The following is a 24,724-nucleotide window of genomic DNA, read 5'->3' as shown; positions in this document are numbered from 1 at the left end:
CATCCATTTTAAGAAGTTCAGCAATATTTTTATATCTTCATTCAGGTTTTATTTCAAATGCTAACTGGCTTTGCAACCTTCATTAAGAGAAGCTGGCATCCGTGCAGACATGCATTCATTTTTCCATTCTTCAATCCCTTCTGAAGTGAATTGGGTCAGTTGTGTAGTTTCCACTAGCTTATACTATGCGTATACTAGGCATGCCTTTCCATTTTAAGATTTTCTAACCTCGAGGACTTTGAGCTTGCCTTGTATTTTCTTCACATAATTCCCTTGCTGCCCATAATGTTTTCTCCCCCCGCTTTTTGTTCAAGAAGGTACTTTCGTTGGTGGGTTTCGTAACATTTTTGATAGCATACTCTGAAGGCAGTTTTCCTGGGTTCTTTGACAGATGGAGCACAAAAGCTGTAAATGACTCCATTTAGCCTCATTCCTAATTAAATCCAATCAATTAAATCAGGGTTTCATGAACTTGGGTCTCTGGCTGTTTTTGCACTACAGTTCCCATCATCCCTGACCAGTGGTCCTGCTAGCTAGGGATGATAGGAGTTGTAGTCCAACAACAGCTGGAGACCCAAGTTTGGGGAACCTTGCTTTAGATGTTTCTACCCTGCTCTAATCTGGGTTGGAAAGGTTGGTGGGGTGGTTTGGGGGTAGGAATGGGAAAGCAATGCCCAATCAATATCAACGAAACACATGATATCTCCACTAAGAAAACCCAAACAGACTGGAATCCCGAAAACTCTTTGGCTGCACTCCTAGACCTTGCAGTGCTGATACAATAAGATTGCCAGTTTTGCTTCTTTGAACAACTGGTCCCTCGTGGCATATCACAAACTATTTTAAATACTATCCTCGGATTGAAAAGCAGTTTGCCTTAGCCCTCTTCTCATTGTTTCTCCCCAGCAACTAGTGCTTAGAGATAGGCTACCTCTCAACTTGGGCTAACTCTGTCAGGTGTGTGTGCAGGAGGCAGGCCCTGTGGCCAACAGGACTTTGCAGGACTGGGGCCTTCCTAAGTTTATTCTGAAGAGGCAAGGCACGGCCTCACAGGTGAGACTGATTGGTAACTCACAGCACCTGGTGGCAAGAGCTGGGAAGGGATATAAGGTCAGCATTTCCCTTTGGCTCTTTGCCACAGCAACACACTTCCTGCCTTGCTGCGTTTGGCTTCTTGCTTCCTGATCCTTGAAACTCGGCTTCCTGACTCCTTGCTTCCTGACTCCTGGCTTTTGGACCCCCGTTCCTGCTCCCACCCCGCCATCTTGCCCCCCGTCTTGACGTCCCCAGCTGGGACTTTGATTGCCCGTGAACTGGACCGTGACAACCTCTACCATTAGACAGAGTGATGCTCTCCCCTCCATTAGCAGATGAATGAAGCAGTGGCAAGGGGTAGGAGGACCCCGCTGTGTGTGCCACAAAGCCTACTTTATTCCCCTTAGGCTCCCCTGCTACTCTCCAGTTCAGGAAAGGACACCTTTCCATCATCAGTGTCAAAGCAAGATTCCAATATGATCAGGTTTTTGGGCAGTGGGACAGGCGGTGCTATCGTGTTCTTAAACAGCAGATTGTTTTCAGATACCTATAGGATTGTACAGTAGTTAGGCAATTTCGGACTCTGGACATAATGGCCTGCTCTCCTTTTAGGTTTGCAATTACTTATTTCCAAAGGTGGTAAGCTAGCCCTAGTGCATCTGTGAACCCTCCTCCTCATTCTGCACACCTGAGCAGACCCTCCAAGTGTCCCTATTTTCCAAGGACAGTCCTGGATTTACAGAAGCTGTCCTGGTTTCTGATTTGATCCCAGAATGTCCCACTTTACCTTAGGATATCTCTATTTTCATTAGAGAAATGTTGGAGGGTATGGATTAGGACAACCCTAGTTTCCTGGGGGGGGGGGCACGCAGGTGGTACTGTGGTCTAAACCACTGAGCCTAGGGTTTGCTGATTGGAAGGTCGGTGGTTCAAATCCCTGCGACAGGGTGAGCTCCTGTTGCTCGGTCCTAGCACCTGTCAACCTAGCAATTCGAAAGCACATCAAAATGCAAGTTGATAAATAGGAACAACTGCAGCAGGAAGATAAACAGTGTTTCTGTGCACTGCTCTGGTTCGCCAGAAGCGGCTTAGTCATGCTGGCCACATGACTCGGAAAAACTGTCTTTGGACAAACGCCAGCTTCCTCGGCCAGTAAAGCGAGATGAGCGCCACAACCCCAGAGTTGTTCACGACTGGACTTAACTGTCAGGGTTCCTTTACCTTTACCTTAGTTTCATTGGAGAAATTTTGGAGGGGACACTGGAGCCCTGAACTTCTGCTCACAAAGCCATGCCTTGACATCACTGTTTGCCAGACCTGCTTTCATAACAAGTAGCACATAAAGGACAAAGTGAATTGACCACTAATGTGCCTCATATCCTGCCGTTTACCATCAATCAATCAATTTCTTTATTCGACCGATAGTCAGAATTAAAAACATTACACAATAATTATAAACTATAACATCATAGGAGATACATAGGTAAGGTAGGGCCACAGAAATAGACCTCTCACAGATAACCCACATCAAAGCATTCAGTTATACGTTTCCGACGCTTGAGTGCCAGGAAAAGAAATTTAGCCACTGACAAGGTTGTTTTCCCAGAAGACTTATTTAGCAGATATGCTGTCTGGATTCCTCTTTGTCGGGAACTGAGCTGGGGTAAGTATGGAGTTATAAGATACTGTCTTAAATCGTTGTAGAAGGGACAGCTCAATAAAATGTGCTCTGTGGATTCTACCTCACCCAATGCACAGTGGCATAATCTCTGGTCATATGGAACTCCTCCATATCTTCCCTTCAGGACCGCCGAGTCAAGAACATTCAGCCTAGCCGCAGTAAATAGTCTGCGGTATTCCACGTAGTGGATATCCGCCAGGTAGCGAGCTGGGGCAGCCCGATACAACTGCTCCCCCAGAAACAACCCAGGTTTCACACGGGCTATGTCCTCCTGTCTGGCAATATCCCTTAATCTTTGCGCGATCACCGCCTTTGCGTGGCTATACGTCATGGACTCTATATAAAGGGAGGACAACCCACACTTCTGCACTTCCTCCACTATCTCCCCTTCCCATGGAGATTTAAAGTTATCCCTCAGAATCAAGGGGGCCAAACCCACCGGTCTGAAACAGAGCTTGAGCCATAGCCATAGCTTCGCTTTCAGGGCCACATACCTAAAGGCTTGGCAACCGGTTTCCAATCTCATGATCGCGCCTGCCACGGAGGGGGGGATCCTGAGTATGGCCCTGAGGAATTGGGTTTGGATAGATTCCAATTTTTCAAAATCCCTACGTGAGCCCAAGGCAATGCCCACCAGCAGAAGAGGGAGGACTTTCATTTTAAAGAGACGTAAGGCAACATTGACAGTCTGTGCCTGTTTCTTGGAGTACAGGGTTCTAATCGCCAGGGCTGCTTTGGATGCGTTCGAGGCTATGTATTCTCTGTGCGCCAGGAAGGACCTATTTGATCTTACAACCTGACCCAGGTATTTGAAGCAACTGACCTGCTCTAAAGGAATACCATTAATTGACCATAAATTAGGTTTCGGTCGAGCAGCAAAGACCATTATTTTGGTCTTGGCATAATTTAATTGGAGCTCGTGTTGGGTCTCATATTCATGAAGAGCTCGAAGCATCCTCCTTAATCCGATGGGGGAGGTAGCTAATAGGGCGGCATCGTCCGCATACAGTAGGACATTTAAGGCTCGTCCTGCCAGTTTTGGTGGATGGAAATCAGCATTTGCCATATGCACCACTAGCGAATTAATATAGAAGTTAAACAGAGCAGGGGCAAGCAAACAGCCCTGTCTTACCCCCCTAGTGGTGGCAACCGGATTGGAGACTAGCCCCTTACTATCTATCCTAATCCTCAAGAGGGTATTTGTATGCAAATTAATAATCAGCAAGAGAAGGCGGCGGTCTGCCGTTTACCAACTTCATTTCTTATTTCTTTTTGCTATGCTCCGCAACTAGAAATCTTTACCCATGTGGATGAAATATTGGCCATTTCAAACAGATGAGTTAAAGGGCATGTAAAGAAAGCTGCAATTCAAAGAATTTGCTGTAATTCAAAGAATTTGAATTACAGGTTCTGAGCCGTATTTCTTTTATCTGAGCCATATAGCTTTTGGAAACAAGTTCCTCCCTGATTGGTAGTAGTCTATAAGATTTAGACTTTTATGCCATATTATTTTAGCAAATCCCGCTGAACTCATTCTGTTTTATATTCCTTCTTAGAGGAAACTATTATATGTAAACGGAATTTCTTAAGTTTATCATATCCAATATAAACACCCTCTTTATAAGACACACCTCATACCAGTATGCAATGTGGAGGAGATTCCAGCCCAAATGAGTTTAACTACTTCATTGATAATGCTATACCAGACGGCAAAAACTATCGAACAAAAGAAAGAGAAAACGAGTAAGGAAAATGAACTTGTGGCAATATTGCATGAAACCGAAGAGACAAGTTTTAAAGGCTCTCTCTCTCTCTCTGTGAATGCTTTTGGCTTTTAAAGGAAATATTCAGAGACATTTTCTCTCTTTCCCAGAGAGCATAGAAGTAAAGGAGGTGGGTTGGGGCTGTGCTAAACACTGCAAATTGTTGCAGAATCCAAACCTGTTTTCATTTATTAAACATTATTACATAATGGAAGTGGGATGCTGTAATTCAACCCAAATGGAGAACTTCAGAAAAATGGGTGGAAATGATTCAGGACATTAAAGAGAAGCTGTTTAAATTACAAATCTTTCTTATAATCAGGAGTGAAGTGGTTAATTTAAAGGATTTACTGAAAAATAGGCTGGCAAAACTGTTTCCAGGGATGTGGAGATATTTCTCTCCCCCCCACCCCCCGCCGTCCCTTTTAGTCAATAGGGGTTTAGAGAGTAGGCTTGGAAGGGAACGAGGGCTCCACTTCCAGGTTCCCCACATTCCCACGAGTTCCATTAAGGAAGGGGGAAGGGTTTCCTGTGGAGTCAGACATCTGCAGCATTCTGCAAACAGCAGGAACCAAAAAGACCTGGTAAAAGGAGAGCGAACCCAGGCTGACAATTTCTGTCTGGACTGGAACGAGGCAAAGAGAGTGGCTGGCTTTTGATAAACTAATAAATTAATAAATTAATAAACCATACGAGGTTTTCTTTCTTTCATTCATTTTCTGGCAAGCCACCTCTCCACACACACACACCCCACACACACCCTCTCCCACCAGCAACAAACAAAACCCCTCTTACAAATATAATGGAGTGTTAATTGTGGCAAAACAATAGCAGAGAAGTAACAGGCGTGAACACACCCAGACATCTCTTTCCTGGAAAGCACTGATGGTCAAAAAATAATAATGATAAAAACCGAACTGGGATTGTCATCAGCATCATCCAGGCTACCAAAAAACAACAACAACAACAACCACACACACACACACCCCTGCAACACCATTTTTGGAAGATCTGTGGGTTTGTTTATTTATTTATTTAGTGAGGCTCCCTTACATTTGCCTCTTCAGAGCACTTTTGATCGGGGTTTTTTATTTTTTTCTGTGTCGCTCAGTACGCCTGTTTTATTAACGTTTTATTTTATGCTTATAAATTTGAGGCTAACACAGCTGCTATTTCCTCCACTAGCTTTGATGAGCATTGCCGGTGGAAAAGGAGCAGAGAGTGACACTGGGTAAAAATAGCCAGGGGATTGTAACTTCCACCATCTGGAGAAAACAATGTGAGGAGAGAGAGAGAGAGAGAGACCACGAACAAATAGGTAGAGCAGCATACCAAAAGAAAGCCCACTTATTATTTTTTTAGTCAGAAGAGTCAAATGCAATAATGGAGAAGGAAAGAAGACCTCAAGATAAACAGTTCCAAACTCAGCCTTCAGTTGTCCTAATGCTGAGCCGATGAAGGATATATTAATGAAAAAGGGCCTCATTATATATATTTTTTCCCCACCCTCAAAAAAAAAATCAATCCAAAAAGAAATCTCCTTTCAATTCTGTCTCCAAAACTTCCCATCACAAATGTTTCAATAAAATTTTATCATTGTTGCATATAATTCCGGGGAAGCTTCTTAGAAGAATTAAGGAAATTCTACTCTACTTCAAAAAAAGCAAGCAAGCAAAATGAAATGCAGTAAGTAGAATAATATACATTAGGATTAATAGTGCAGACTACTCTTTGTAGGTATGTGGAGGGAGGAATGTCACTATTGGTAATATTATTAAAGGAAAATTCATGAGTGTTTTTACTCATATTGGGGGTAAGTCTTCAGGGAAAGAGAAAGCTTTTCCTCAAGGCTGAAATGATTTCACAGAGGTACTTTTAGCAGAAATAAAAAGAAAGAAATGTGCTATGCAGTTCTCAGGGTGGAAACACTACATTTCGCAGCATCCCTGTGTCTTCCCTGTTCAGAGGATGGGAGGGGCAGGGGAGAGTTGCCTGATATTTTTTAATAGTGTACATTCCTGAACACTCCCATTTGTTGTCTGAATTCCTGTTTGTGACCTTCAGATTCCATATTTATGATGTCACCACCTGTTTTTCTCCCCTTTCCCTTGGCATTGCGTTCGAAAATGAAAACAATACAAAAAAGGCTTCCCTCCCCACCCTGCTTTGCCCTTTTAACAAGGATGGCTTTGACAACCATGAAAGAGATCCAGAAAGTGACCACAGATAGCTAAAGTGGAATAAATATCCTGTCTTTAGTTTACATGCACTGTTAAGGCAAATTTATGTTATGTCAATATTTGGGCTTCTGTACATGCTGTCTGAGAGATTTGGGTGGCGCTGTGGGTTAAACCACAGAGCCTAGGGCTTGCCAGTTGGCAGTTCGAATCCCCATGACAGGGTGAGCTCCCGTTGCTCGGTCCCTGCTCCTGCCAACCTAGCAGTTTGAAAGCATGTCAAAGAGCAAGTAGATAAATAGGTACCGCTCCGACGGGAAGGTAAACACCGTTTCCGTGCGCTGCTCTGGTTCACCAGAAACGGCTTAGTCATGCTGGCCACATGACCTGGAAGCTGTACACTGGCTCCCTCAGCCAATAAAGCGAGATGAGCGCCAAAACCCCAGAATAGGCCACGACTGGACCTAATGGTCAGGGGTCCCTTTACCTTTACATGCTATCCGAAGGACTGTATTCACCCATATGAGCCTGCCTGTGACCTGAGATCTTCTGGAGGCCCTTCTCTCAGTCATGCTTGGTGAGGACGCAGAAGCGGGCCTTCGGAGTGGCTGCTTCCAGACTTTGGACATTGCTTCCTAGAGAAGCTAGACTGGTTCCCTCCTTGTTGTCCTTTTGCCAACAGATGAAGACCAGGGCTTTTTTTCCAGCCAGAACTCACCAGAACTGAGTTCCGGCACCTCTTTGGTACGTTGTAGCACCTCTTTAGCATTGCGTTCCTTCCTTGGGTTTTTGTGGCTGATGGCATAGCAGTTTCCCTAAAAAAGCTCATCCATTTCCGGTGGGCACTTCCCTAAAAAACAAGTTCCAGCGCCTCTTTTTCCAGAAAAGGCTATTTTCCTGGTGAAGACTATTTTAATCCAGCAGGCTTTTGGGAACTGACTGTTTTTAAGGAAATGTCTTTTAATAGTGCTGTGCCGTTTTGATTATCTCCATTTTAATAGATTTATTGTTACATTGTTTTCATTCTGTTGCAGTTTAATTAGTTCTTAGCTATTATCTTATATATATATATATATTTCAGCCATGTTTATATGTTTTAGCCATGTTTGTTTTAATTCTTTTGAGGCATTCGGAGTCCCAGTGCTAGGAAGAAGGCAGGACCAATCATAAGAGTACTCTTCACTGCTGTAGTTTTCAGCAACTGGTATTTAGAGGCATTACCTTGGAGGAGAAAGATAATAATGATGATGATGATGATGATGATGACACAGTTTTGGAGTGGATAAGCATAAGGCCTGACTGCAGCCCGAGTAAGTTGATGTACCAAAATCCCACAATCCACCAGGTAGCACACAAAAGCCTAAATGCAACTGTGTGGCTCTCTAAATTACACCTGCATTCCAGGAACTATATATTCCCAAATGATCTCTGACTAAATCCAGAGCATAGTGTGAAGCCTGACATAAATAATAAATAGTAAACTCGAGCCTTCGAGGTGTTGGGAGTTCTTTAGTTTCAGTGGACATTATAAGTGGTGCTCCTATAGATCAGCCTCAAAGTTCCTTTTTTCTTAAAGATTTATAAGCCAAATGTGCTCGCTTTCCTGAAGAACATCTAGAGCCCCAAAGCCACCGGAACCAGGTTGGCGTGCCTGAAAACCTGTCGGAGGTCTGTACAAAGAAACTGAATAGGGGAATGTTTCCTTTCTCTGTCTCGTTTTTTTAAAAAAATGTTTTTCTCCTAAGGGATTTATGGACATAACACAGATTCCCAGTGCTGAAATCTAACGGCTGAAGTAATATCACTGTGATATAATAGTACATGTGTTTTTAAAAGCCCTCAACTCTTTGTTTTATTAATTTTTCATTTGTAAGTGTTCAAAGGGACAATACAATCATTTCTAGCTTTAAAAACGACAACAGAAATAGTTTTGCAAAGTCTGTAAATGAAGTAATGAAACTGATGCTCCCCAAAAGCCCATTATTATTGTTGTTGTTGATGATGATGTTATTTAAATTTCATGGCCTAAAGGGCATTGTTAGGCATATTCCATACACAGAACAAATATTGCCCTCATTGTTGATTCTAGTATTATTTTATTATTTTTAAAACCTGTTTTGGTTAGGTTAAGCTAACTTTGCTAACGTATGGGTCTGCAGAAGTAGAGCTGCTGCTAGAAATTGGAGAAGACAATAGGTTGGCCTCATGGAGAGAGCTCATAATTAAAGTTCTGCATTCAAATCAATCTGACCCGGAAGTTTTTGACCTAGGCTGGATTGGGTCCATTTTTAATCAACATTCATATTTCCCACTGCTGTTTAAGTCTTCGAAAGAGGAACTGCCTGAGCTCAAATCCCAACACCTGTGGATCTCTGCCCCACCAGCCTCAGTCTGATCTTAGCCAGCCTCCACCTACCTGCCTTCTGACAAACAAGCGCAGTGGGTGCCACTGCTATCAGCTTCCTCCTCCTTAATCTCAGCGTCACCCTTTGTGGAACTCAGCTGGGAGGAGGATGGGGACAAAACTAGAATTAGTTGGCTCTGTCTGTCATTGGCTCTGGCTCTACCAAGGTTGCCCTCCCTGCCTCTCGCTCTGACACACTCAACCTGCCACCACCACCTGCCACTGGGTCCATGGCCACCTTGAAGACCCTCTGAAGCAAAATCATAGGGGAGACATTCTAAAAGCAGCAGCAGTTTCATTTTCTGTGGCTGGCTCTTCAACAGAATGGCCTCCGTTGTGATTACATGGGGGAAAGGATGTCCACCATGGTGTTACAACATTACGAGATTGTGGAGGGAAATGTTCAGCTGAACAACAGCTGGGGTTGGAAAGAAGCAGTTAAAAGCCCACAGAGGAAGAATGGAACTGAAGAATAATGTTGAAACATATAGGACATTTTCGCATCTGTGCTATACTTCCTAGGTCATAAAAAACGTCTTCTGTATAACGTAGGAAGTTCTTTGATGCAATCTGGTTACAAAGAGTTGCTTTAAAAAAAAAACCATAGTAACATCATCCTATCAGTCAAAGCAAACAAAGGAATTGATTCCAGGGTGTACAGGCTGATACAATTTGTCCTGTTCTTTATTTTTGGAAGTTTTGAGGCACGAAGGGCTGTTTTCATTCCACCACATTGCAAGGTTTCCTTTCATCTCCCTACACCTTCTTTTCTGCCCACTTTTCCTCTAAGGAAGGGAGGAGAGCTCAGTGGAAGATTCCATGTAGAAGGCCCCAGGCTCAGACCCTGGAAACTGCAATTAAAAGGAGCAGGTAGAAGATATTCTTGAGAGGAGGGAACTCTGTCAGAGACCCTGAAGAACTTCTGTCAGCCAAGGTGGGTTAGGCTAGTGTTGAAGATGTGCTGGTATAAAGCAGATTCCGCTTAGTTCTCAGTTTCTCAGGCACTATGCTGGTCAGTCTGGTGGGTTTTTATTCTTCTGTTTCTAACCTCTGGCCAGGATCCAAAGAACTGTGAAGCTAGTTCTGTGACTCCAAGGAGGCTTTAGGCTTGTTTTGCTCAAAGTCAGCAGCCGTCCACATTGCATGGCAAACTTGACATAGCAAACTGTTTATAATATGGCACGGGAGTCAGCTGTTGACAGATAAAAAGCAAAGGCTCCACTGAGCTAGCACAATCCTTTATGTGAGTAGAAGGAGTTTTTTGGGTCCCAGGATCTATCTTTACTGAAATTGTTTTGGCCTTGCTTTGTCCTCTGTTCCTTACTCATTTTGGGTTTATGAAATAGTTTCCTTTTTCTCTTTCCTCAGAAATAATCTGCAGCAAATAAAGACCCACCATCACAACAAACTTTGTGTTTGTTTGTGTGTACAGTAAGGATTAGCCCACAGTTTTTGCTGTAAACATGACAGATAATTAACATGTCAAGAGGATCTGTGCAAAAGCCCTATTTCAATGGCCTCTAACTTTTTCAGACAGTTTTGACTCACACACTCTGTATAAACCAGCATTGCATTCCCATGTGAACTGTAAACTGGCTGGAATGCAATTTGTGACACATTAAAGTGACATAATTTATCATGTAACCTTGAGGAAGCACACTATCCTGTTTTCTTTATCTGGGCCACAGATGTCTTGGCCTACCAACTCACTAGAAAAACCACCAGTTAGGACCATTGGCCTTCTTTGATTAATGCATCATGAACAGCCAGTTCATTAGCTTCTTTTATAACTTTTTTTTAAAAATAGAATCACATTGATTTGTACCACGGAGTCGATGTTTCAGTGAGGCTTCCTATTCACAATGAACATCAAGGGAATAATAGATGTTGGACACAAAATTCACTATTGAGGAAGCAATAAATTAAAGAGATGGGGGAAAGCTGCTGGCTCTCACAGAATGGTGCTTCTTTGTTACTTTAACAATCTGTTGCCTTCTGAAGCTAACCTTTTGCTTCTTAAAGAGCCCATCCAAACATAATAATCCAATCACAGGGATGGAGGAGGCTTTATAGACACCCCCATCGTTCAGCCTGGACACTGAGGTCCACTTCTGAGGGTCTTCTGGCAGTTCCCTCACTGTGGGAAGTGAAGTTACAGGGAACCAGGCAGAGGGCCTTCTCGGCAGTACTGCCCTTCCTGTGGAACACCCTCCCATCAGATGTCAAGGAGATAAAGAACTACACAACTTTTAGAAGACATCTGAAGGAAGCCCTGTATCGGGAAGTTTTTAATGTTTGACATTTTATTATTTATTATATTTTGCTGGAAGCTGCCCAGAGTGGCTGGGAAAACCCAGGCAGATGGGTGAGGTATAAATAATGAAATTATTATTATTATTATTATTATTATTATTATTATTATTATTATTATTATTCCAATTTCTTGCTAGCTACAGGGATTCCAGAGGTGGAGTGCCTGCTGTCCAGTCTCTGCTTAAAGACTTCCAGTAATGAAGAGGCCACTATTCCTCTAGATGATGTTGGTGATTCAGTTGTTGATCTGCCCATACCACTAAGACATTCCTCCTAATATTAAAGTGAAGCACATACCATCCAATAATTTAAGGCCATCAAATAGCTCAAAAAGAAAAAAAAGCCACCCCTCATGCACACACCAGTGGGAATGATTTAATGTAGCATCATTCATGTGGGGATTTTTGGCCCATATTTGGTAGCTGAAATGGGAATGGTAGCTGGGTTGTTGAACACAGCTAACTCACTATTTGAAGCATAGCTCACTTTGGGATAAATAAGGGAGGGGGAGGAAGAAAAGGGGGGTGGAGCTGGTCATTTTGCTATAATGTAAATCTACCCCACTCAAAAATGCTGTGACTTTTGTCCACTCCCAAGTCAACAATATTCTCCCCACTACCACCTTTGAAGGGGATGATCCTGCAAACGGGTGTGGATGTGATTCCACCCAGCCCTAGTTTCGATTTCTTATATCTTGTGAGTATTAGCCACTTTGACAGAGCCATCCTCAATGCGACTTGCTCCCAGGTAAGTGGGTGTAGAAGTGATATGCCTGATCGACACTCAGCAGATCTCTTCCTGTATGAGAAATTGCGCAATGTGTGCTTTGATTTTGACGTTCCCCAAATCTATAAGCATGAACTCTACTTTAAAATGAATTAATTCTGTCTTATGTACAGATGTTAGTTGAAAAGTTCTCCAGACGCGTCAGAAACAGCAAGGCTCGGCATGTATTATTTTTACGTCCCTTAGTACCGGTTGGAACGCATGGGCAGTTGTCCCAGCAGATGATGATGCTTATTTTTAAACCAATCTCGATAAACAAACCCTTCCATTTTTCATCCTTCCATTTTTCATCCTTCCATTTCTCTTGTTTGCTATAATTAATCCTCTGAGAAGTTACAAATTAAACAGCACTTACTCAACCAAACTGGAAACTTCTTATAACAGTTCCTTTTACAGAGAACAGACCAAATATAAAGTCACATTTTTTATTATGTATCTATTGAATATGGAAATACTCCTAGTGATGAAAGTTATACTTAGTAAATGTTGGAATGCGTACTTCATATTTTAAGTGTTTATAAAAAAACACTAACCATGCCAGTGAACTTCAATATGATGATGTTTAATGGGCCCTGGAGCCACCTCAGATCCAACAGTCTGAATCCAAACATTAAACTTACATCAGAATTAGAAGTTGAATAATGCTGAGCATGAAAGACACACAGTTTGGTTTGTACTAGTGCAAAGAGCGTTTAGCTTATGGAGAAGATTGAGAATTTGGGCCAGATAATGCTCCAGCCGGGATTAGGGAAGGACAGGCCATTCAAGTCCCAGTTTGTGTTAGTTTCACACGTATTCATTCATAAATCTTTTCTTTCCCATTTCCACATCTTTCTGTGAATTCTTTTTTTAAAAAACCAACCAGAATCCTCCCAAACAGGCATTTTTGGTAAGCATTTGATCCTAAATCACCTGGCCAGAGCATGGTGCTGATAACACCAAGGTTGCAGGTTTGATCCCCATATGGGGCAGTTGCATATTCATTCCTGCATTGCAGGGCGTTGGACTAGATGTTTCTCAGGGTCCCTTCCAACTCTACAATTCTATGATTCTATATAAAGAAATATCCATTTTAACCTAAAACGTGCATTTTTATAAGCCCCTTGCCCTGCCTTTTCTGCCTTGAGCTGTATTGCAAAATGGATAAGTGTGAAAACCAAAGGGATAATAGTGTCCCCCAAAAGTACAAATTAGGTCAGTTTGGTTAAAAAAAAAAGGTAGACCAAACAAATTCTTCAAGCATTGCTAGTTGGAGTTAACTATGAAAAATCACTACAGTTGACAATGCACTGATGTTAATGTTTTCATGTGATCTGAGATGGCTGCAATGGAAAATAAACAGTTATTTTCTCATCTGAAATTAGACCCACCCAGTATTGCTTTTTGGAAAGTGCAAATTGGATAAGTTTGCCTTCAAATGTGAACCTTCCCTCCCCTAAGCAAGTTTCATGGTTCCTTGAATGAAATCTTAACCTGGGTTTGTGTTTGTGTGTGTGTGTCCATTGTTGGTTTATCCTGATCTAAAAATAAAACATATTCATAATGACTTCTTTTTAAATCTAAAATTAGAAAATCGCTTCAAACCACTCCACCGCCCCCCAATTATTATGCCTATGTAGTGTTATTGTCTTGGTTTACTCATAAAGGGTCTGTACTGTAAATATGGTCCTCGAAGCAGCTGCATCGCATTTGCACTGAAAGAAAACATGCTGAATTGTTTAGACAGAGCCATAATATAGTGGCAATTTCTTTCCCCCTTACTTCTGAATTAACAGTTTGAAATACTGTGCCTGAAGCCCCATAAAGCTCGGCATGCCTTGGGGAAAGCACTCCAACCTTAATTTAGGCCAGGCTCCTTTCCACTTTGAAGGAACCAAATGAGGGTTTAACAATTCCAGGAGCCCTTAAGCAGTTGCGGACTGAAGACTTCAAAAGCAGTCGAGAAGGTATTGTTGGTGTGAAACACTCCAGAGAGGCCAGTTATACTACAAACGTCAGTGCCTCCAATCACACATCTAGGACAATCAGTTTGGTTCCCCACTGTCAGCACTGCATGCAAGTTTCAGATCTCACTGGTCCAAAATAAATGTATGAATGCACTGCATATTTTCCCATTTCAGTTTCCAGGCCAAAAGCAGCAATGCTTCTGAACCCTTTATGAGAATCTTCACCATTTACTGACCCTGTTCATTCCCATGGCACACTTAGCTTTAATGTCTTTCTGCCGCTGCCCCCTATGAACTGCTTCTTTCTCCTTCTTAGATTTTAACATAGGTGATCCTGGACAATCAGGGATCACATAAGAAACAGTGTGATGTCACTGCACTATGCAGATTTGGCTAAAAAAGGCTGCTTTCACAGAGCAGTTTATTCCATTTCCACCACTTTTTCCTGTTACATTCCGCATTAAATTTGAGCTTTCATGCAATGTAAAAGCCATCTCTGGGTCTAGGTGAAGATAAATTTCTCTCTGGGATATTGTGTAAGTTTTGTGCTCATTACTATGTTATTTGCTTCCAGAAAAAAAACAACCTTTTTGAAATAATATGGAAAGGAGTGCCTATTTTTTTGACAGCGAGCGATATGCAAATACTCTGAAGGCATGTTGCAGCTGACTGGTTTACGGCTATATGTAGTCAAGAGCAACTATATTATTCTTTTATATCCTAAGCCAAAGCATAGTGTGTTAAGCATGAGTAAAAACACTGTGGTTGCAATATGAAACACTTTAAAACAGTGTGCAGTGGTCACATGGGGACACTCTACCAACCATTATTCCAGCTAAAGAACGTTTTTCCATTTCAGTGATCAGGATCTCATTGGTTGCCTCCTAGACTAGACCTACAGGAAATGTTACTTTCACATACTCAAAGCTCCAGCCCTTATTTCAAGTTTGACTGAAATTGAAATAAATGTAACTTTGAGAAAGGAGCCAACAAGTAAACAACAATTTCTCTTCTTTGAGAGGATCAAAAGTTCAAAACTAATACAACTGAAGCATGCTCATGCATATTCAATTTTTCTCAGAAGAGCCACAACTTCTGGTTCTGAAGTTCACTATGTTAAATCATGTGAAATTTGACATCAACATTTGAGACAGTGTCAAACACTGCTGTCCAGAACAAATATTAATGGATATCTCTGGTCAAATGTTGAATATCATTTCATGTCACTTCTCAAATATCATGAAATGCCAAAAGTTAATAAATAATAATAATAATCCAATATTGAGACAGATATTGGAGTTATAAAATGGCATCGGATATAAGATATTGTCAGGTGTCAAATGCTGTGATCATGTGAATAATGGTCTCCAAAGAAAATATTTGGTTCCTCAAGAAAATATTCAGCAAATACTTTGCATGAAATGTCTAACTGCAGAATTATTTTTGCTCCAGAGAACATCCATGTTGCAGCCCTGTTTAGGGAAGCTTTTATTGACTGATGTTTTAATGTATTTTTAATCTTTTGTTGGAAGCCGCCCAGAGTGGCTGGGGAAACCCAGCCAGATGGGCAGGGTAGAAATAATAAATTATTTATTACAGTGGTACCTCGGGTTACAAACACTTTGGGTTACAGACACCGCTAACCCGGAAGTAGTACCTCGGGTTAAGAACTTTACCTCAGGATGAGAAATCGTGCTGCAGCAGCAGGAGGCCCCATTAGCTAAAGTGGTACCTCAGGTTAAGAACGGACCTCCGGAACGAATTAAGTTTGTAACCAGAGGTACCACATTATTATTATTATTATTATTATTATTATTATTATTATTATTATTACTACTACTACTACTATTTGCCACAGCTGCAGAAATACTGCTTAAAGTTTAACGGACAGCTTACTCTTAAACTGTGTTTATATCACTGTGGTAAAATACCACTGTGCTCCTCAGTGCTCTCTGGGGATATTTCACCCCAGTTCTGAGGAAAGACCCTACCTTATTGTGAACTAGGATCCTTCTTCAGAGTGAGGCAGTGTGGGTGAAATGGCCACCCAGAGTGTTTCAAGGAGTGCTCATGCTGCTGTCTCTACCAAGGTCTAGTGAAGCCAGCAGGTTGGTGCAACATGGGGCAAGGGAAGCGGAAGAGAGGTGGTGGCAGGGAGTAGCAGCATCTATTGGTCTGCCTCAGGTGCCAGGATGTTATGAGCCGGCCCTGCTGGCGAGCATCTCTGCACTGAAACCAAACAAACCAGTCTGGGCCACCCTCCACAGCCCTTCAGAAATAATCAAAATGGCCTCCCAAATTTGCCCTCTGAAGAATGGGGTGGTGAGTTTTCATTCTGCCCCAAACACACACAGAAAGGAGGAATGCCTCTGTGGACACAGCCTCCTGCTGTGAAGAGCTGTCTCCAATCTCTTCACAGCAGGCCGGCTGCCTTTCTTCTGACAGCAGATACACTTGTGGGAAAGCTGAGCAGCTGCCTGTTGCCTTCCTGTGCAATTTTGGCCGATTGGCTCCACATAACCTTTAAAAGAAAACACCGAAGGGCAGAAGAAGAATAAATGTTTGCTTCAACAGCTCCACCTATGATTGTGTGCTTTGGTGTTTGGCTTTTCTCTCCTTCAAAAAGAGGTGGATATAGGATCTGAGCAATCCCATAAAAATGTTTGGTTTGGCTTCCTTGCCATTTTCCACAGGTCTGAAGTTAAGAAAAGTAACAAAGATTCTTGTTAAGTTTCCACAATGCTACTGACTCACCCGCCACGGTACATTCTAGGTATGAAGTCTGAACCGCACAACAAACTTGAGAAGCATTGCTATTGCCAACTGAGGGTCTTCTGGGGCCTGGAAGGCCATCTTTTGTTAGTTATGTCAACTTACGTAACCCGCCTAAGCAATCCTAGTTCTCACTGTGCTCAGCCAAGCGATGTGTTTAATTAGCAACCACTATTTGTCATTAATTATTACAAATGCATGTTTAATATTCAATCTTAATTAAAATAAGCTGCTTTATGTGTTCAAAATCTTTACCACAATAATGAGAAGAGGCGGACCACACCGATGACTTATGTGAATTGCTTGTCAAATAGCCTATTTTCTTGGGGCTGAGTTCCATTGGTGAAGTGGGACTTACTGCAAAGTAGACATGTACAGGATTGTGCTGCTGTTTAATCTGGAACAAGCAGCATGCATGTTGGGAAAGATCTTCTATAATTACAGTCATCCGTATTAATCAAGACAAATGATTTTAAACAACAGTACTATATGAGTTGATTGGCTTGTCAATGCCAGGATGTATGTGTTGTCAACAACTGTTTTGTGATGACCCCTGTTTATTATGTTATTATAACCCTCTTGGAACTTTGTGATTTTCATTTCTCTCTGACCTGACTGTATATAATTCCATCCAGCCACCTCAATTATGTATATATTTACATGTAAACTAATGTAACACTTCATGCATAAGATGAAGTGGACTGTACTCTTCAGAAGCTTATATTTTACAGTCCTTAAGGTACCACAAGACTCTTTTTGTTAGTTTTGCTGAAACCAATAAACCCAGGAAATACATATTTTAGGCACATTCTTGTTTGCTTGCTTGACCTATCAACAGCCAATTGTACTTTAATAACCTTCTTTGTGAAGGACACATTGTGCAGGACTGATGGTCTCCAATGTGGGGAGAGAGGGAAAGGTGGGTTGGACAGTCACAGGCTTTCGCTTTAAATAAGAAACTGACATTTTAGGCCTTCTCTATGGCTGTGTAATTTTCACAAATTACTCAGTGAGACAAAAATCTTTATGCTGGAGTAACTCCTATTAAATTCACACAAGTTTACTTCTGAGTAAACATGCACAGGATTGTTCCAGCCTGTGATTGTTGCGTCAGCAAGCAAATTGCTTAAGACAGATCACTAAGACTGCTCAGTCCTTGCCAACACCCCAAATTGCAGTTTTACATGGATGTGACAGTGACATAAGGAAGCTGTTGCAGGGAGATAGACTAGTGGAAATATTTAGCACTGGAGTGCCAGTAAAATGAAACATCCTGGTTTCTCCCCCCTCCTCCTGCTGAGATTCATTCCTAAAAGGTGTGTGAAGAACTTCTACATTTTTCCAAATTATTAAGTGTGTAGATTTCTGGGGTTCTGCTTTATAGACAAAAATACATTATCCATAAAACAGAACCATGTTGATAGCATATGCTTCTACGATGCCTATTTTAACTCAGAGGTGTCATCCATTTGGGCAGGAAATTAACTTTTCAACCACTGATCCTTGGTGCAACACCTCCTAAAATGCTACACGTATACCAGAAAAAGAGGTTATTACAATACTTGACAGTGAGATAATAACCAAATATCGCAACAGCTTCCATCTCAGATACTTAGCAAGTCCAGGTCTTGTTTTTTAATTTCGAGTCTGAATTTCACTCCCCCAATATAGCTCAATATCCTACCCTGCAAAATCCATTTTCATGCCAGTTCTCTCTTCCATGCACTTAAACATGTCTAAGTAATAATTGCATGAATTAAAGAGGTGAGGATCAATCAAGGAACCATTTTTTTAAAAAACACCAGGAGTGCGTTTGGATGACACCCCAAAATTTCTCTTATTATTTACTTTCACTTAGAACACAGGTGATAACCCCAGAAAAAAACTAGTTTGTAGGCATCAAGGAGTAGCAAAGATTTTTTTTTTTTAAGGAGCAAGGATTTTCTATGCGCCTTAAATACAAATATTATGCAACTGAAAGCTGGAGGAGTGAAAGGTGTACCTGGTAATATTTAATGGGAGTGGGAGACATCTGCTACTGCTCACTACTCATTGTAATCATCCCTGCTACAACATCATCCCACACTACGGAGGAGATACCACAAGTTTTCTTGTTACCATGCAATGGCCTTTAGTGTCATAACTATCAGTAGATGCATTTACTATATACAAACTTTATGGAAATGTCTGAGTATCTGAAAGATATATTAAACTTGTTGCTCTTGTCCAGGTGGGGATCCAAATTCTTGTTGGATATTCTCTCTTTGTGTGTGAGAGTCGTTCATTCCAGAAACAAAGAAGAACGGAGGAAAAAGTTTCAAGAAGAAGCGGAAGGCTGAGATTGTTTTGTCTATGCAAGGACATTTTCTGTGGAAACTGTTCTTTGCACATGCGCAGTGTGACAGAAAGTACTGATAACAAAGGTAACTGTGCAGCACTGGATTCCATCCAATAATAATAAAAACAATACACCCTTCTGCAAATCCCTTAACATTACATAGATAATAATGGTGCCATTTGTTAACCCAGCTACAGGCATCACAGACCCTCCAAGTGTCCCTATTTTCCAGGGATGTCCCTGATTTAGAGAAGCTTTCCCGGTTTCTGATTTGGTCCTGGAATGTCCCACTTTTCCTTAGGATGCCCCTATTTTCATTGGATAAATGTTGGAGGGTATGGAGTAATCTGACCCCCGAGCCATCTAAAGGCAATACTATACAGTGGTGCCCCGCAAGACGAATGCCTCGCAAGACGGAAAACTCGCTAGATGAAAGAGTTTTCTGTTTTGGAGGTGCTTCGCAAAACGAATTTCCTATGGACTTGCTTCGCAAGACGACAATGTCTTGTGAGTTTCTGCTGGTTTTTTTTCCTTTCCCCCCCTTTTCTAAGCCGCTAAGCCGCTTATCAGCTGATCCAATCAGCAGATAAGCTGCTAAAAGCCGCTAATAGAGCTAATAGCGCTAATCCGCTAATCCGTCAATGGGCTTGCTTCGCAAGACGAAAAAACCGCTAGACGAAGAGAATCACAGAACAGATTCTTTTCGTCTTGTGAGGCACCACTGTATAGGGAAATTTTAAATGTGTAATGTTTTATTATGTTTTTATATCTGTTGGAAGCTGCCCAGAGTGGCTGGGGCAACCCCGTAAGATGTGTAGGGTATAAATAGTAAAATTATCATTATGGAATGGGACGTCCCTATTTTCATAGGAGAAATGTTGGAGGGTATGGCATCATCACATCTCTTTGTTTGGGGGCTGCAATACAACACACAAGACTCTAGGGTCTAGAAAGCTGCAACCCCCTGGCCACTTTGCACCATTTCCACAAACGTCAGCATAAATCCTATTCAACCATTCCACAGAACTGGGGGTGCTGCCCAGGGGTCGGGGAATCTTAGCTTTGCATTCCTTCAGACCTGTTGGAGCCTATGAATCTAGGACTGCTAAAAATGAGCATATTGATCATGTCCAAGATGTTTTTGTTTTGAACTGGTTATGAGCACGTCTGGATGATAGACTATTTGATTAAGCTCATATGTTACAAAAAAATGTAAAGAAGGACACGCACCAGATAAACTCGCTGAAAGAAAATGGAGCTTATGCATAAACCATTGAAACAAAAAGTCCGGATAATATACCGCCACATGTATCAATTTCACTCATATAACTTAACATGATAAATTTGTAATAGAGCAATCGGATGGAGCTATAGGGTGCAGGAGAACCCATGGTGGCCGGAGGAACATCGCCTGGATGTGAGGCATGAAGGCATCTCCCTGCAAGGCCCTTTCCACCTGGCCTACAGGGTGAGGCCCAGACTCACCCAGCCCTAGAAAGAGGCTCCTCATGAGGCCAGAGGAACATTGCCCGGCTATTGTTTTATTGTTTTAATATGCTGTAAACCACTTTGAGATTTTTATTTTTTTATTAAAAATATAAAGCTGTATAGAATTTAAAAAATCAATCAATCCAAAACTGTTCTAGGAGACGACTTTTAAAAAATCATTTCGTTTCAACTTCTACCCCTTTCCCAACAGCTGCAATAGAAGCGAATTAACTGCACCAACTCCAGGGATGGCATTCAACTCAGATTTACTCATGGTAGATAATCTAAGATTAAGTTAGGTCCATTAATTTCAGTGGATCTACTCTAAATACCAGCCAGGGTTGCTGTAGTATTGGAGCAAGGCTGAGGATGGGGGGACTTAGGATCCTAACTTCAAAGCCTCTCCACCATGCCCAGTGGCGTAGCGTGGGGGGTGCAGGGGGTGCCGGTCGCACCGGGCGCAACATCTGGGGGGCGCGCGCTCGCACTCGCAGCTCTCTGCCCCTACCTGGCTCACTCACTCTCTCTCACTGCAGTGCTGGCTGTGCGAATCCGATCCGAGCCGCTGGGTCGCCGCCCACTGTGGAGGGGGTGGGTGCCAGGCGTGCGGTGCGGAGAGAGAGCGAGGGACTATCTGGGGGAGGGACAGTGCAGTGGCCGCCCAGCGCAGCGCTGAGCACGGGAGAGAACCACACCAGACCAGACCAGGCAGCAGCAAGAAGAAGCTGGCAGCGGCGGCAGGTTAGGGGTTAGGGGGCACAAATTACTTGCCTTGCCTCGGGTTAGGGGGCGCAAATTACTTGCCTTGCCCCGGGTTAGGGAGCGCAAATTACTTGCCTTGCCCCGGGTGCTGACAACCCACGCTACGCCGCTGACCATCCTGCTTTCACTCTATGCTGCCCAAGGAACACCACAGGAAAATCAGTGATGGGGTAGAAGTTTCTGTGGCCACCAGTGACAGACCTCCTTCTCCAACTGTGGAAATGGAAACTCACAGCATTCTGTGGGTCCTCTGCTGCCCTCCTAGGGAGAATAGCATTGCTCCCTGAGTTTCCTGCCCTTCATGTTATAATTTAAGGGTCTGTTTTCATTATATTGTTGTACTTCATTGCTTAATTTTGTGTATAATAATAACAAATACAGGATAACCTCTAGGTAGGACAGTGGGAAAGAAAAAAAACTGGCTGACACTGATTTGCTTTGCAGGAATCCCCATCCCATCTTTTGCTTTTGGTTCACAGTGAGTTCATGGCCAGTCTCTGTGGCTCCCTTGGTGGGGCTATAAAGGCCAAAGGATGCGGTGTAAAAGGGTACAGATGGAATTTAATTTTAGCTTTTATTTTTATTTTTTAAAAACCAGCCTTTTATATCCATTATCATCTCTGAGAATAAGAGTGGCAGGAGAGGGAAGAGGAGTTGTAATGGGACAAGGTTTTGGCAGCCTTCTTAGCTTGGATCATAGATACAAATATTGGTCACAACTAGAAACAATGAAGAAATCGGATTCCTTTCTCATTCAAAGGCAAACTTGCCAAATGCGCACCTCCCAAAGCAAAGACATATTTCAAAATTCACACTTCTCTGAATTTTGCAGTTCAGTCCCCCAGCCAAATAATGTGTACAGAACTGCATGTAGTATTGTTTTTAAAAAAGACTCTATTTCTGAAAGTAACATAGAAAAATGTGTTATATTAAGGAGAAATTGCTCTGCAAAAAAAGTGCATACAAAAATATGTATAGTAGGAGAGAGAGGTACTAAAATGCTGGTGAATTTTCATGTTAAAAATTGAATCTCAGACATGTGAAAATGTGGAGAACGGAAATTACGACTGGAAGAATGAGAATATGGGAGAAAGTAAAACTAGGAGATTTGCCTATCCCTAAATGCAACTCTTTCCTGCGCACATAAGCTGTGTATAGTAGAGGGACAGGAATAGGGACTGTTCATGCCCGTTCCTTTTACTGCAGTCCTGAAAGAAATACGTCCCCCTGTAATACTTTCCCCAGTGCGAAATCAGATTGAAATGAATGATGATCTTTACAGTGCACAACAGCAGTGCCTGTATAATACACTTACACACACACACACACACACACACACACACACACTTCTATTAAATCCCACCTTGAGCTATTCATAGCCATTTCCCCTTTCTGTGAGTTAAAAAAGTAAAGAAAACCAAGAGCATATAAAAAGCCCACTTCCTGAATGAGCAAAATGACTTACACCTGGTAGCAACACCTGGTTACATAAGGTCTCTTTTCCTATCCCTGAGTGACTGGCTGTTGCTGACTCCGGCTTCTCTACCGCCAGACTTTGATGTATCACCAAGGGACAAGTAACGACCCATTAAATAATAAATAAATAAACATTGGAGTTGGGTGTGTTTTTTAAAGTATGTAGTAAACCTAAAGAACCATACAAGTTTGTGGGGGAAGGGAATACAGAGCACATCAGTGCATATGAATCTGCAGCTTGAATATTATAAAAAATATCATCAGTGGAAGATGAAAAATCTGTATTGTATAGTGTTTTCCATTATTAATCGCAATAAGAGCATTTTCACTCTGTGTTTAAATCAGACTCATAATACAGCTGAAAGCCAACATTGACTAGGCTGTACGTTCAGTCGCTGCTCCTTGTTCTATTCTATATGAACACCATCTACACATGGCATAAATAGAGTGAGGGGTTCAAAGGCCCCTTTAGTCTCACTTGTGAAAATGGTCTAAATTAAAACTATATTATTCTCTGCAGAATTGTTATCACAAAGCAACAGAACTATAAACATATGTCCTAACCGTATGAGATTCCTTCCCCTTGTTATTTCCCAGTGTTATTTTCTTTTCATTTAAATATAACGTCATGCAAATGGATTCTCTAATCATACTCTTGGGTTCAAGTAAGTGGCCATGGGTGGGACTTCTTAAGCACGCTTAGTGAGAAATATATCCTTTCAGATCAGTGGACTTACTGCTGAGTAAACATCCATAGGAACAGATTGTAAGTCATCATGAGAAACTTCTTTTTTCAGATCTGCGCATATTTTCCAAACAGTGAAACAATAGAACAGTTTTCATGTCACAGCCATTTACTCAAGCATTGACTTCCTTTTTTTTTAAAGTTCACACCTACCAAGATTCATTTTGATTTATAGGCCCAAATTAACTTGAAATCACAGCCAGATATTCAGCTGGAACGAATCAGCTTGGAAGCAGGTAGATTTACATCAGCTCAGAATCCATTCCTGATCAAACCAAAATGCCATAGCTAAATTTCACCCGGTTTCTGTTCTCGCTTGCAAACAAGGGAAGCTGTGAATGTCACATGGTTTAAAGATGCGATGGCAAACTGGCCACAGAGGGCCATAGGTACATTGGAAGCTGCTGTGTCAGAACATGGAGCCATCTACCTCAGAAGTGGTGGACTTTGGGCTTTGAAATTTCAGCAGAGCCTAAATTCGGTGCCCACCACATTTCTCACCTTCCATTCTAAGTTCATTGTTGTAGCAAACCCTTCAGCATCCTTTTGGCTCAGGACCCAGTACGAATGAACTGCTCCCACTCTCCTAAATCCATTTCTGAGCTCAGTATTGTCTCTACACTGACAGGCCGTGGCTCTCCATGTTTAGGCAGGAATGTCACCCAGTTCTGCTTAGAGATACCAGGGGTTCAGCTTGGGACCTTATACAGTGGTACCTTGGTACTCGAACGGCTTAGTTCCTGATCAAATCGGCTCCCGAACACCGCAAACCCAGAAGTGAGTGTTTCGGTTCGCGAATGTTTTTCAGAAGCTGAACATCTAACGCAGCTTCTGATTGAGTGCAGGAAGCTCCTGCAGCCAATCGGAAGCTGCACCTTGATTTTTGAACCATTTTGGGAGTCGAACGGACTCCCGGAACAGATTAAGTTCGAGAACCAAGGTACCACTGTACATGGAATGCAGATGCTTTGAAACAGAGCTAACACCAGCTCTAACGTGTGTGTTTTTTAGCAACAACAACAAAGTATTTGATTTGAT

This window comes from Podarcis bocagei, assembly GCF_964188305.1.
Source record: "Podarcis bocagei genome assembly, chromosome: 12".
NCBI lineage: Eukaryota > Metazoa > Chordata > Lepidosauria > Squamata > Lacertidae > Podarcis > Podarcis bocagei.
The sequence above is the reverse complement of the archived record's forward strand: the minus strand, read 5'-3'. Positions refer to the sequence as shown.